The following is a 14,324-nucleotide window of genomic DNA, read 5'->3' as shown; positions in this document are numbered from 1 at the left end:
ACATTCGACACAATTATGGCAAATTTCCGAGCTGCACGACCGTTGTAAAGGCGAAAGTTCAATTTCGTATTCAATTTTCCATTTCCACGGCCAGCACGGTGCCCACAGACACCGATAGCAAATTGCCAATGCCTGAGCTCAAACAATTTCAACGTACACTCAAATTCGCATTCACTTTCACCTGGCTCTTTTTCAGTGTGTGTGTGTGAGTGTGGGTGTGGGTGTGAGTGTGGGTGTGTGCTTTTATCGCCATCGACTTTGACTTTCCCGCCTGCAGGCTCTCCACCTGTATATGTATGAGCCATATAGACAGGTAAACGATAACACTCACACACATAGAGGTGTCTTGCCAGCACAGACAATTTGTCTTTTTCCCGAAATATTAAAGAGCTTACAAAGGTTTTTAGCTAGAACAATTGCTTAAAATCCTAATAGATATACAATTGTAATTCATTTATTTTTATTTTTTGTGTGAATTTGTTTTAGTAATTAATCGTAATCTTAAAATTACATTATTACATACATTTTTGGTTGGTGAATGGCAACACTGACAGACAGGTGAACCGCCCGTGGCTTCGGCTGCAACGACAAAAGCGCGACGGCAACGTGTCGGGCATAAGTAATGTTTATTTTTTATGTATTTTTATACTTATTTCCGCCGTTTTTTGGAAGCTCCGTGCATGTAAAACATGGCGCAAACGAAGCGAAGGAACAGCAGTTTGCAAACAAATCGAAAATGGCTAAAAAGAAAAAAAAGAAAAGAAGAACAAAAATTTCGATTAAAAGTGCTGAAATTTAAGAGAAACATTTTTTTAGCCATTTGATATATGAGAGGATTCGTAGGGAGTATTGCTTTATGACAATCAAGTTAACCAATATCATACAATTTTAGTGGAAGCATCCATTTGACTAAAAGCTGATTAATTTAAATATGTATAACTTATACTTATACTTAAACTTTTCTTTTGCTGAGATTGGATTCGATTTTACTCTGCTTATTGGCATTTCCTGACCCTCCCATTTACTCTCCTTGACGTGGCCGATTGTGGGTCAGTTGTTCAAGGCTGTGATACGCGATATTATCTCAGTTTAATGGGGCCTGGGACACGTTCGTTGACCGTTGACCGGATGTCTGCATGCATGCATCGGGGCCAACTCACAAATGGACTATGGCGGACACAGCTGGAAACAGATGGAAATTCAATTTCAATAATTTATACCCGGCAATATGGGGAAATACATTTAAATGGATCTTAAAAAGCATCTGCCATATTTTATGCATGGTTAATAGCCAAGAAAAATTTGCAATATGCCAGCGGCGAATGTTGGTAGGAATGCTCCAAATGCTTCAGGTGAGAGACGCCCACATCCTCATCCATGAAACGCTCCAAACTGGGACCCGAACTCACATCACTCATACGCCACGTGCAGCGCCTGCCTGTCTGTCAGTCGCTCCTGCTCCGTTTTGCGTGATGTTTTTAATTAAAAAATGTTAATACGGGGATGCTGCCAACTTGGCGTGCTCACGTGAGAAAGGGAGCTTAAGTAGCCTTGGAGTGTATGTTGCGTTTATGTATGTATATTGCTTTTTCACTCCTTTTTCATTTCCACATTTTTAAATTATTTATTGTGAATTTAACGCTATTTCTAAAAGAAAGTAAATTAAGTAATGGAAGTTACTGTTAAAAACCTAATATATTATAATAATATAAAAACAATATTATTAATTTAAATTGATGTAATTTTACCCTTTTGATTTAACGCTAGTATATAATGATCAGCATTAATACATTGGTCTCAGTTTCAGACCTAACTGAATGATACATTCTAGATAGACTTCTTTACTTTGCATATGCCATATACTACCACATCTTTCCTATATAAGCTTGTCCTTTTTTAACATGTTTCCATACAGATGAAGGTCCTTAAAAGAACCAGAGAAAAAAACTGAAAGATTTTCGTCTACATAGATCCATTTATTTAAATTTAAGCTATTGCAGATCTGCAGATTTAACGTTTCTAAAATTAACAAGAAAGGAAGCTAACTTCGGCACACCGAAGTTTATATACCCTTGCAGATAGAACTTCTATGAATAGGAATCCATATAAATTATATATATTTGTGTTAAAAAACAATGAAGTAATACCTGCTTTTATTTCATTCACCTATACATATTATATTTGCAGTTTTACATTCACTGATTTGCATTTCTCCTCCACATCAAACGATCGTTTGTATGGCACCTATATGATATAGTCGTCCGATGAAATTTGACACAAAATTTATGACTTATATAAAATGGCTATACCCCAAATTTGATGAAAATCAGCTGAAAACTGAAAAAGTTATAAATTTAATTGTGTTAATTTCTCGATCGTTCCTATGGGAGCTATATGATATAGTTGTCCGATTTTCATCAAATTTTACACAAAATTGTAGAATAATATAAAATGGCTATATCTCAAATTTGATCCAATTCTATTGAAAACTGAAAAAGTTAAAATTTTTTTTGTAAAAATTATCCGATCATTCCTATGGCAGCTATATGATATAGTCGTCCGATCCGGCCCGTTCCGACATATATATGAGTGAGAGTATATAGAAGGCTAACTACAAAGTTTCATTCAGATAGCTTCAAAACTGAGAGACTAGTTTGCGTAGAACCGGACAGACGGACAGACGGACAGAAGGAAAGACGGACAGACGGACATGGCTAGATCGACTCGGCTGTTGATCCTGATCAAGAATATATATACTTTATACAGTCGGAGGTGCCTCCTTCACTGCGTTGCAAACTTCTGACTGAAATTATAATACCCTGCAAGGGTATAAAAACCAGCTTATTTTCATTCGATTTAATGAGTGTATTTTATACAGGAGATCAACAAAAAATGAAAATCGTTCTTTGTTGAAGTTAACTAATAACAATAAATGGCAGAAATAATATGGAAAACTGGAGTGAAGTATGTGGGCAACATCTTTTTGTGGTAAAAGGTATCAATGCCGCATTCATTTGTCACTGCCCAGGCCATTTATCAATTGATCAATTGAAGGGCACTCGCATATAAGCAAGCACAGACGCTGGCAAGCTTCCAGAAGTATGCAATGAAAAATGGCACCGAAAATTGTTGCATTGAGAAATCAAAGCAGCGCCAATCGAGCGTGCTAACCGCAAAGAGAGAGACGGCACTAGTTCACTGGAAAGAGACAGACTGACAGGCAGACAGAGCAAGAGAGACAGACTAAGGCAATGGCATTGTTTGGATGCAAGTGCATGTGAGTGTGAGTAAATCAAATTAAGTTATCAGATAACCGTGTAAACTCTGCCAAGCAATTGCAGATTGCGGAGGGAAAACTTTTACCTTGATATTCTCAGCCATACACACACAGCGACACACTGGCAATGAATGGCAGCCTGAAAGGAGATTGCTGAAAAAATAGAGCGGGCCCACAAAAAAAACCGAAGGATGGCTTAAAAAATAGAGCAAAACGGCAATGCAATCAGCCATGACAAGCTGTGTGTGTATGTATGAGTGTGTGTGTGTTGGTGCAGCATAACTGTCATGGCAAATCGATAACATTGCGTTACCAGAAAATGCGACAATCCCACTGCACAGCACCCACGCCCGCCCCTCGCATTAATGGTTAATTTCCAATTCTTTTCCATTAAAATTGTCATTGTCTAAATATTTTAAATATTTAATATTTTATAAAGGCTTTCCATTCATTATCGCGAACATAATTGAAATTTATAAGCATTTGCTTTTTTGGATTGTGTGTACATACCGTCTTCAAATGTTTACATTAATCTAATATCCCATTTGATTGCTCTTTCGGGTTAATAAAAGTAACTAAGCACATCACAACTGATGCTATGATTTACTTACTCAGTTGAAGGAAATATATTGGAATAAACAAAGAAAAATAACATAGAATAACATGATTTTCTCATTCGGTAACTTTTAAAATTTGTCTTCATTGAAAAACTATAGATTTAAAACGTATTACCTAAAATGAAAATACGTTTACTTTTATAAACACAAATAAAATGTAAGTGCATATTGCATAAAGTCCACCTGAAGGTCCCTTCTATTATTTTTACTCTACAAAAACTATTCTGACAACGTGCCAGACTAATGCCGATTTACCTTGATTTCTAAAGTGTCAAAGGTTGCTGCATGTATGGGCCTTTTTTATTCGGTCATTGAAGGCCGCGGGAAATGCGTTTATTCGAAACGGGAAATGTCACAAAATGGCTGGCTGGCGAAAAGGGAAAATTGAGAAAATGGCGAAAAGACCGTCAAGGTTGGAGCATATAGAAAATCGCCTTAAAGTGCACAACGACGACAGCTAAAGGAGCGGCAATGGGACATTAAGGACAATGGCGGAAGGCAGCTTAATGTCAACAACATCCAGCGTTCCCTGCTCAAGTTAATGATACTCATCATTATCATCGGCAAGCGCCAAGCGGCTTCTTATCGCACACACTCGCACATTCATTAAAGCACGCGCACGCATACATACGCCCCGCTGGACCGCCTTCGCAGATTGCGTATACGCCCCGTACGCCGTCAAGTGTTTGTTCGGTCGATGTTCAGGTCCCGGTCCCAATCTCAGTCCCTGTCCCGGCCCCAGTCCAATGCCAAGTGACAAAAATATCGGTGTGCGGAGAACGGGCTGGGGGCGTGTACTTAAATCTGTTCTTGTTTCAAGTATGCACGAAGCACATTTTAGCAACGGCTTCGGTTCATTTTAAGTGACGCTTACACGGCACTCTGCATCACGTCCCTTTTGCCACCGCGCTGGCATTGCATAACTTGTTGCTTTAGTTTGTGCTTAACTTTGCTCTCAATGAATTTTATAGTTGCGCCTGCCAGCCAGCTTGTCCTTGCTTATATAAACTCCTGCTTCCTGCCACCGTCTATATGTATATATATGTATGTATATTTACCTATGTCTGTTGCCTGTTGCTGACTCTTCTTGGGTGGCTGTGTGCATTTGGCTTTTAAATATTTAACAAGCGCCATTATTGAGTTCACTATGCCATAGCAGGGTCTGAATTAATTTTGAATATTATGCACAAAATCTCCTTTTATTTCGCTGCAAAACTTTTCCAGATAAATGGCCGATTGGGAACTGTCTCGGAACTTTTGCCCAACAATAAGAAAGTACACTTTGGTTGCTTTGAATTGCTAAAGCAAATTAAATGTTTCAGAGTTGTTGGTAATTAGTTTTTCGGCGCATGATAATCAAAATCTTCTGGTAGTAATATCCTAAGAAATATAGGAATCCATAAGAAAATAGATATTCTTTTGATTTTATTGTACCATTAACTCAGACTTGTTTCATATTTTAATATTGAATGGTTATTTATGTTTATAAATAGCTGATTTACTCAAAGCTATATTGTACGTTTAATGAACTCGTTTCACCTCGAGCACTTGTTGAATTATTCACTTATATTCTTATACTCAGACAAGTACACTCGAGAATTTTCACACCAACTCATAGGCAGGTGTTAAATATTTGCACATATTTTCCAGGTCAAGAGAGGCCTATTTAATGTTTTTTTTTTATTATTATTTGAAATACACAGCTGCGGGCCTATTCGACACTCAGTTTAAATACCACTGAATCGATCTGTGTGTGTGATTTCTTTTTTTTATTAAATTGGCGTGACTCCTAACTGACCATCTGACCTCCGACATCAATTTTTACTCGTGCTGTCAATCAGTCTCTTTCCACCTCAGTCCGGTTGGCGTTCTCGCGTAACCTCAAGCGAACATGCCAAGCCAATCGACCCCGCCCTCAAAAAACACCCCCAAACCGCCCACTCTTTTTGCTAACACCCCGCATTACCCTTTTGCCAGCGCCCTCGGAAAAACCATGCTGTCAGCGCGCTTTGCCGTTGTGATTTTGTTTGCCGCGAGCGGTGAGGTACCATGGGTCTGAGGTCCCAGGTTCACTCCCAATACCCCCGATTGCGAAATTTTACCACAATCGGGTTGGGTAATCCAGGGATGAGAGGGTATATTGGACCCTAAAGTTGAGTAAAGAATAGGAATAACTATTATTACACATCAATCATTATTAAAACTGTCCTTACACTTAATGTTTTGTCTAAGCCAAAACACATTCAAATTAAATAAATTGGAGCACGGTGATCGTAGGAATTACTAACCAATTTGCAGTTTGATAATTTCATGTAAAATTAGATAAAAGAAAAGTTAGCAATGTATGAGAGCTAGTAATCTTTCCAATCTTAGGGTATTTCCTGGTCGATTCAACCGTCCTTTGGTCCGCAGTCTCTGTTGTTACCACGCACCAGCAACGTGCCAATTAATCATATTAATTTGTTGCCATTCGCTTGTAAATTTTTCGTATCGATTTTCAGCAGCCGCTGCCACTTCGCTTGCGTTGGGTTTCCGAATCCGCATCGAGAGAAGGGAGTTGCGAAATGAGACCCAAAATTTATGCTAATTTATGCTGGCTAGAATTCGCCGAGTCCTTGGCTGTGGCAGAGGTGGGGTGGTGTTCTGGGCAAAAAATGGGAGTCAAACCCAAGCCCAAATCCAGACCCAAACCCAAACCTCACACAACCCGCAGTCGACTGAGCAAACATAATTGTAACTATTTTATGACCAGCTCGCCAAAAATTATGTTAAGCGGCACGGGGCAGTAAAACCGGCGAGGCAGCAAACAACAAACAAAATAACAACATCATCATTAACATCATCAACACCAGCGGCAGGAACAACAAACGTTTTAAAAATCTAATTAGCTGCTTCAATGGCGAAATTTAATTAAATAAGTTTGTGCAACTGCCGTCGATGCTGCAAAGTTAATTAAAAAAGAAATGTTGACACATCCACACATGTGTCCGCCGTGTACGGCACACACGAACTACATACATAAATATATGTAGGAGCAAGGAACTGAAGGATAAAATTGTGAAAGCACCTTGAGAGAGTATTCCTTGCAGTTAACCAAGTTATTGCAAAGTTTTTAACTTTCCGATGGGCAAAGTTACGATTGCTTGACTTGAGAGGGAATTTTATTTGGATTAGAGAACGATAATTTACTTATCTATAAGTAGGTACACAGTGTGCTTTCGACACCAGTAAATCGATGGCTGTTGTTTGCACCAAAACATAGCATTTATTATCACATGGATATGATATCTTATCTCTCGCTGTGACAACCTTGTTCCCTTATAAATTTTACTCAGAGTTGTTCATCCAGTTTTATTGGCACACTTAATCAAAGTTAATATTACACGCGATTTGCCAGCAATATTGGTTTGTGTCCCATAAAACTGTGTCTGGAAAGTGGTTAAAAACAGGTTATTTTAATTAAATTAGTAGGTGCCACTCTCAGATTAGGTAGTATTATTCTGATTTTAAATAGGTGCATCTTGAGAGATCTTCGATTGGTTTTCTTCAGTTTCTTTCCACTTATTTTTACAAACGAAACAACAAAATATACGATCCCTTTAAATAACTTAAAATATACCCTTGCGTTATATAATAAATTATAACTCTAATATAATTAAAGTCGTTATGTCTCATTTTCTCTATCATGTCTCCGGATGACTAAATATCTTATATTTTTGCTCTTTTTTTCATAAAAGAGCTGCAGTCCCATCAAGCCAGACATTTGCATATGAAATGAATAACCGGAAACAAACCGGCTCGTAACTTCGTTTAAGTCTCCGTGCTAAGAGGGGCTTTGCACAAATGTTGGAAGGACTCGTTGGCTGCCTGGAAAATCCTAGCCAGACTCCCGATGACTTTGGTCCTTGGTCTTGGTTAAGGATTCGGTTTCGCCCAGAGCTACTTGCGATGCCCTTAAACGAATTAAGTAGAGCTTATGCCTGGGTCCCAGCAGTAACTACTTAACTGAGCAAAAAAACCCGGGCGGCCATTAACTTTCAGATTTTGTGTGAGCTTTTTTGTCAGTGCCTGTGGATGTAAATGTGCGCCTCGCTTGAATCCTACTCCTGTTGCCTGCTTTGTGTCTCTCTTTGTGCCGCCCACTTACTTATTAATGAGCGCTCACTCACATCTTCGCACTCACTCACACTGGCAAGCGCAGATTTCAGGATGTACTCGCAGCATTTGCACATTGCGCCAGGACATTTTGTGCCACGTGGAGCAGCCCCCGATGCCTACGCAGTTATCTGAGCGCCTGGCTGGCAATTCCGAGCTCTGCTCACATACAAACAACTGAGACGCACACACAACACAGTCGGCAGGACACACAAATGGAATACACACAGTCCTGCCATCGGGCTGCCAGGCCGCCCACACTCTCACAGACAGCACAGCGAAAGGACGAGCGGGAAAAGTTTTTGCGGCTTAAATGGGAAAAAATCTACCATGAAACTTGGCCTAAGAAGGCTTGAACTTAAAATACCCTATATTAAAAAGTCTAGAGAACCAATCATTTTAATTTAATTTAAAATTAAATCTGAAAAGTTAACTGACTAAAATTTAATCGAGCCTTTATTAAGGAAATTTTAAAGATATAATTTCATAAAACACTTTTTAACTCTAAAACATTTTTTCAGCTTATGTTTTTTATTAACCTTGAAATGTTTATGTTCTTTAATATTTTTTTTCATGAAACCAAATTCCCATAGTATATTTAATCAAAGAGAAGTATATCCCCATCTAGGGTACTTCAAATATGAGAACAAAAAAGGATAAAGGAAAGGCAGAGCGAATCTCCAACTTTTTATTTAGTTTCAGCTTTCGCCCAGCCCTTTTCCGCCTCTCATTTTCAACGAAAATTTTCAAATGTGCAACTGTTGAGTATTTATTAGAGAGCCCCATAAGCATGAATGGCTTTTGTGGGAGCGTGTGAGAGTGAGCTGGGGCCGGAGGTCGGAGGTCAGGTGGCTGGCTCGTGGGCTCCCTAGGGGATTCGCGTTTGAATACAATTATAGCGAATGTATTCATGCTCGCAGTGGAAAGTTCGGGGCGAACTAATCAGGAACCTATAAATAGTTGCCCAGTTCCCACGAATTCAGATAAAATTCAGGTGTTTTCTGGTATTTCACGGCACAGACGCTGAACTTGTAGTCCGTGCGAGCAGCTGGAGGTCTGCATCAACTTTCGTGTTTATGTTTTCGGGCAGTTGGCGAGCAAATTAAATATTTAATAGCAAAAATTACAGCCTTAAATTGTGGACTCTTTAAAGATGAGGCAGTAAATAATTTTGTGTTTATGGTTCTAGCTTTTGTGTGCAAACAGAGCAGGTACAGGTACCGCCTTCATTTTCAAGCATTATGAAGCAAATATAATCAACCGTGACTCTACTTGTTTGCTAATGCTACATAGGTAATTATTTAGTTAGTTATTTTGAGTCTAAATATTTAAATTGCCATTTCATTCGGTAATTTCGTGAGGTTCCTTGAATCCAATTAATATTGGTGTTTGTATGGCAAACACAAATATGAAATATTAATATTAATTTTGTACTGTAAATACAAGAGGTTAAGTGGAATACTATTAGATATATATGTATTTCAAAATAAAAAAGATATCAAGGATTACATCAAAAAATATCGTGTTCATTGAATTTTCAGCATTTGTTTACATTATTTTCCACTATGGCTCAACATCTTCGTTTCCTTCGAATCCTTTTCATTTAACCCTTAACCTAAAGGGAATAAATCAAGTCAATGCCACCAATTACTAATCTATTTGCAAGTCACTGAGCTGAAATGCTGCCCTCATCCTTTAAGCCTCTAAATCTGTCAGGGGACATTTTCATTTGATTTGCAAATGAATGAATCCTTTTCAATTCGGTTAACTGGCGCTTTTCAAAGCCAAATCATTTGATGCGCCCTTGCTCAGTTTCATTTTTTTCTTCATTTCCTTTTTCGCAATTAACTAGCAAATGTCAAAGCGAAAATCACTTAAAGTATTCAATTACTAAATGTAAAACAACGCGGCCCCGAATGAAAGAGATGAAAACGCTGGGAAAACCAACAAGGCGAAAGGCTGAGTAAAATGAAATGAAAATGGGGGACAAAATGGAAACTCGCGCCAGCTGACGGAAATAGCATGGGGCAAGTGCAGCGATGGCAGCAGCCACTGTAACAACAAAAACAACGACAACAGGTGGCCTGCAAGTGTTGTAAATAAAGCTATATAGTAGCTAGACTTCATGGTCTTTTATATCTAGTTGATAGATAGATATTTAGTTGATAGAAGACACATTAAAGTGTCGCTAATTTATTTTTATTTAATTATTTTGATTTCAAGATGCCTTTTTTCTTGTAATCTTGAAAGATGGTAAAAATAAAATTAAACTAACTAACTATTTAAGACAAAACATGTGGTACCTTAAATATTTTTTGGAATATATTCAAACACCTTTTAAGTGATTTTACCTTTACCTACCTTCAACATTTAACATCATACTTTCAGAAACCTTTGCGCAGAATTTTAAAACTAGTGAATTTTAACTTCCCCCAATGGTTTCCCAATTCCTTATGTTTTTTTTGGTTTTGGCTTATTTATTTAGTATAGTTCATTTTCTTTAGTTTCTTAACAATTAAATCTGATATATTATATTTTTAATAACTTTTCTTTGGCAACACTGAGATCTCCCGCTGCTGGCATATGTTACAGCTGCTGTCAGCATCCGCTAGCTATGGCGTCTGCTGGCGTTTTCTTCCTTCAATTTATTTCGCCTGTCGCTATTCTCGCGCCTCTGCCTCCGCCGTCGTCCTTCGACGTTCCGCGATGGCGTGGGTGGTCCTTCTGGCCTTAGAATAAATATTCAGTGTGCCACCCCTCTGCCCTGACCCCTCTTACTTCTCCCTACCATTCCCTCGCTGCGTTTATACAAATAATTGTTTTTTGGTGAGCCAGCCACGAAGCTCCTCGCTGCACTTTTTTGCAAATAAAGCTAAAGTTGTTGCCGCAGTTTAATCTTTTTTCGTCGTCGTGATTTCAGTAGCCGCAGGACAAAAAGGAAAGCGGGCACGAAATGAGACAGCTGCTCCAACGGCGAGGGGGAATCAGGGCAAACAGGTCAGGTGAACGGCTTACAGTGGGTAGGATGCTGTGGATTCATTGAAAGCATTTTCACCTGCAGGCAATTACCAAGAGTTGTTTTTGGTATAACATTGAAAGTGTAATTTTTGAGGCATCCATTTTCTACGAGTGAATTTGGTTGGTTTTTTTTAGTACTGTGGTACCTAAGAAACGTAGAGTTTAAATTTACTTAATATTGGGAATTCACTGTTTCCTTTTCAATCACACATTTTAAATTTCGAAAACATTTAATCTGTGGTATTATTCCCGAAGTCATTGTCTGTCACTTGTAAATATTTATCCCGCTCTTATGTGACCCATTGTGCGCAGGGGAAACAGGCAGTTGTTAACTCTGATTTAATGGCAACGTTGCAGTGGCTGCTGTAGCTACCTGCTGCTTTGTGTGCCCGCCCCTTCCGCCCACCTTTCCTTTGGTATCTGTGGGGTTTTCCGTGCTCAACAGAAGTGGCTACGTGCTGTGTTTGCGGCGCCCGAGATCCATCCGGATGGCAGCTGCAGGCTGCACGTTGCTCTGGTGCTGGGATGCAAGGAGGCCAGGATGCTCGGATGCTGGGATGCTTGGATGCTACGTGATGCGGTCCTTGTTGTGGGCCTTTAATGGGTTAATGGCGCCAGCTGCATTCTTGAGTGGCGTGGGCCATTGGCATTATGATAAATACACATTTGGGCGGCCACTGAAGCTCAGGGAGCGAATGGACTTTTAAATTACCATCTGCCAGCGGCACTAAATGAAAGTTTTAGACGGGTCCTGTGCCGTCCTGGCCTTTGGCTATTGAATCAAAGCACATTTCCGGACAGCAATTTGCTCAATTGTGGCAAAAGTTTGCCGTCGTTTGCATAAAATACTCGTAAGTTGCAAGTGCTCGCCGGGAGGATGCAGGAAAATGTTCCGAAAGGTGGAGATCTAGTGGGTGAAGGAATGGTGGGAGGACGAGCTGATGGCTCGAGGGTGGATAACTGGAGGGCGGTGGACTGGAGGACAAAAAGTTGCAAGACAAAACCACAGAAAATGTGAGTTGCCTGCCGCAGACAATGTGCAATCTGTGCCAGGCACATGTCATCGACACACACAGATTCCCACACTTGGCGAATCTTCTTCAAGAAATACATTTTCAGAGTCCTTTTGGGCCTAATGTGTGATAATTACTTTTAATTAAAGGTTTGTTTTATTTAAGTTTTTTTCAACTTTTTTATTCCTATTAGAAATCGATCATTCGCATTTATTCTCAGTGTACGCATGCACAGTGGCATCCACACATACATATAAAAACAAAGAGACACCGGCAGCAGGATGTCAGCTACAAAAACAAGGCGCAACAATGAGGCAAGTTAAGGGCAAAAAGGAACGAAAGCAGAAGCTGCGAAAGGATCAGGAATGGGAGCTGGAGAAAAACTATAATGGCAGCCTTGAGGGCGGCCCCGGGTGGACGGTGGGCGTGGCAGCACACAACTTTAATGGTGTCAGTAATTGTTAACTCAAGCGACGTTTATTTCCTGTGTGCGAGTGTGTGTGCGTCCTTGCTGCATACTTTGTGGCGCTGCCATTATATCGCATGTGTATCTTCTTTGCTCGGCACTTTAACGCCGCTGTAAAGGATGCAGATGCTACATATGCGAACAAAAGCAAACAGGGAAACACAAGTCAAGTGTCGGAGCCTCCGCCCCTCCCTTGGCACAGAAAAAGTGGCAACTTAATGTCATTTGTTGTGGCGTTTGCGGGAGTAAATTACGTATACGCCATGTGTTGGACGTACTTTTAATTTGCTGCTGGAGGAAAATTAACTGGAGCCGCTGCCGCTCGCAGAAGCATTTAATTAACACTTATCCTCCGACCGACCTCCGACGACTTCACCCCCGCCCGACACAGATGCCACAGCTGACCCAGAAACCCGGCCAGCATTTGTCAATCCTGGTGTCAAAATTAAATGTCCGGCATGGAATGCCCGGAATGCTGTCGCTACTCCCGCTGCCGTTGCCATTGCCGATGCCCCAAACAGGATAACAACAGTCGTTATAAATTTGTCTAGACGCCTTTGTCTACTCACATGACAGCACACTCCCGCAACGCCCACAAAAGTCAGCGGTTCACGTCGGGACATCAGCCAGTGACAGGATTCATTGTCCACCCAAGGCGCTGGACATTTGGGGGGATGGCTGGGGAATTGGCTGGCGATGGCGAGCCATTTGTCCGGCTGCCACATAAAAATTGTTTTAAATTAGTTGTTAATTTAACCACTCCGCCAGCTTTCGGCCATGGCCAGCTGCTGGGGCGGTTGGCCATAGAAGACGCTTAATGGCGCTTTTTATGGTGTCACAAGGGAGGTTAGTTGGCCTGGAACTGGGATAATCATTAGCTGACTGGCATTAAGTGAGAAAACTGTTTTATGAGGCTCTTTCGCAGTAAAAACTAGGAGAATTTGAATTAGAATTTCGTTATTCGCCTTTTAGGTACAACATTAAGAAGCTGGTTTATTTTGTTCGTTGCTTGCGTTAAGGCGAGGATAAGATAATCACTATTATGGACAGAATAAGAAGACAGTCAAATGAAGTTACTTAAATAAGTTCAAGGTAATAAGACATTGTAAGAACTTATACTACGAATTATAAGAATACTATACATTTAACGATCTGACAAATTAAACTAACTTAAATTGCTTTATGCTATATGGTAAATGAACGTTATATTGCTTTCAATGATTAATCACATGTTTCGTATTAAACTTTTCCGTTACTGACTTCAAATCTCCTTGCCCATTTATTCGAAAATGAATTATATAATTAGTATATATATAAAACATAAAGCAGTATGAATGATTTTCATTTGCCTTAATTTATAAAGCATTTCTTTAATGCTCCCTAATCCTATTGTATCCTCATTTGATCCTGACAGGCCACAACATTTTATGTGCGATTCCATGTCCACTGACTTTTGACTACAAATTGACTTCATTTGCGGAATCGAATCATTCGCATTTGATTTATAGACAACCACAACCACACACACACTCACAGACTCTGAATGCCCCACAAACACTCGTCGAATATTATCTGTGGTCTTCCGAGTGATTAAGCAATAAATATACAAGTTGACAGTAAATTATTAACGGGGAAATGGAAAAAGAGGGAGACAGTTGCCAAATGGAATCAGCTTAGGGACCCCAAACCCGAGTCGGACTCCTCGCCGGTCCTCGTCGGTTATCGTTATCGTTATCCTTGCTCTGGGCACTTTTACCGAGGCCAGGCACGTAGTCCTG

The 14,324-nt window shown here is 39.9% G+C and overlaps 1 protein-coding gene across 4 annotated transcripts in view; it reads left to right on the top strand.

The window, feature by feature from the left end:
* LOC110185999 (uncharacterized) overlaps positions 1 to 14,324 on the top strand; it is a 42,419-nt gene that overhangs the window by 17,014 nt on the left and 11,081 nt on the right. Inside the window, exon 1 of one of the 4 annotated variants that reach the window (XM_086832226.1) lies at positions 13,558 to 13,638. The exons of the other annotated variants lie outside the window; for them this stretch is intronic. The gene's annotated coding sequence lies outside the window, so the exon portion shown is untranslated. Of the gene's footprint in view, positions 1 to 13,557; positions 13,639 to 14,324 lie in introns of those variants that run through there. 4 annotated transcript variants of the gene reach the window in all.

The sequence above is a fragment of the Drosophila serrata genome, unplaced genomic scaffold, assembly GCF_035046125.1.
Source record: "Drosophila serrata isolate PLE 108 unplaced genomic scaffold, ASM3504612v1 contig_245, whole genome shotgun sequence".
Taxonomy (NCBI): Eukaryota; Metazoa; Arthropoda; class Insecta; order Diptera; family Drosophilidae; genus Drosophila; species Drosophila serrata.
Note: the sequence above shows the minus strand (reverse complement) of the source record. Positions and strands in the feature narration are given on the sequence as shown.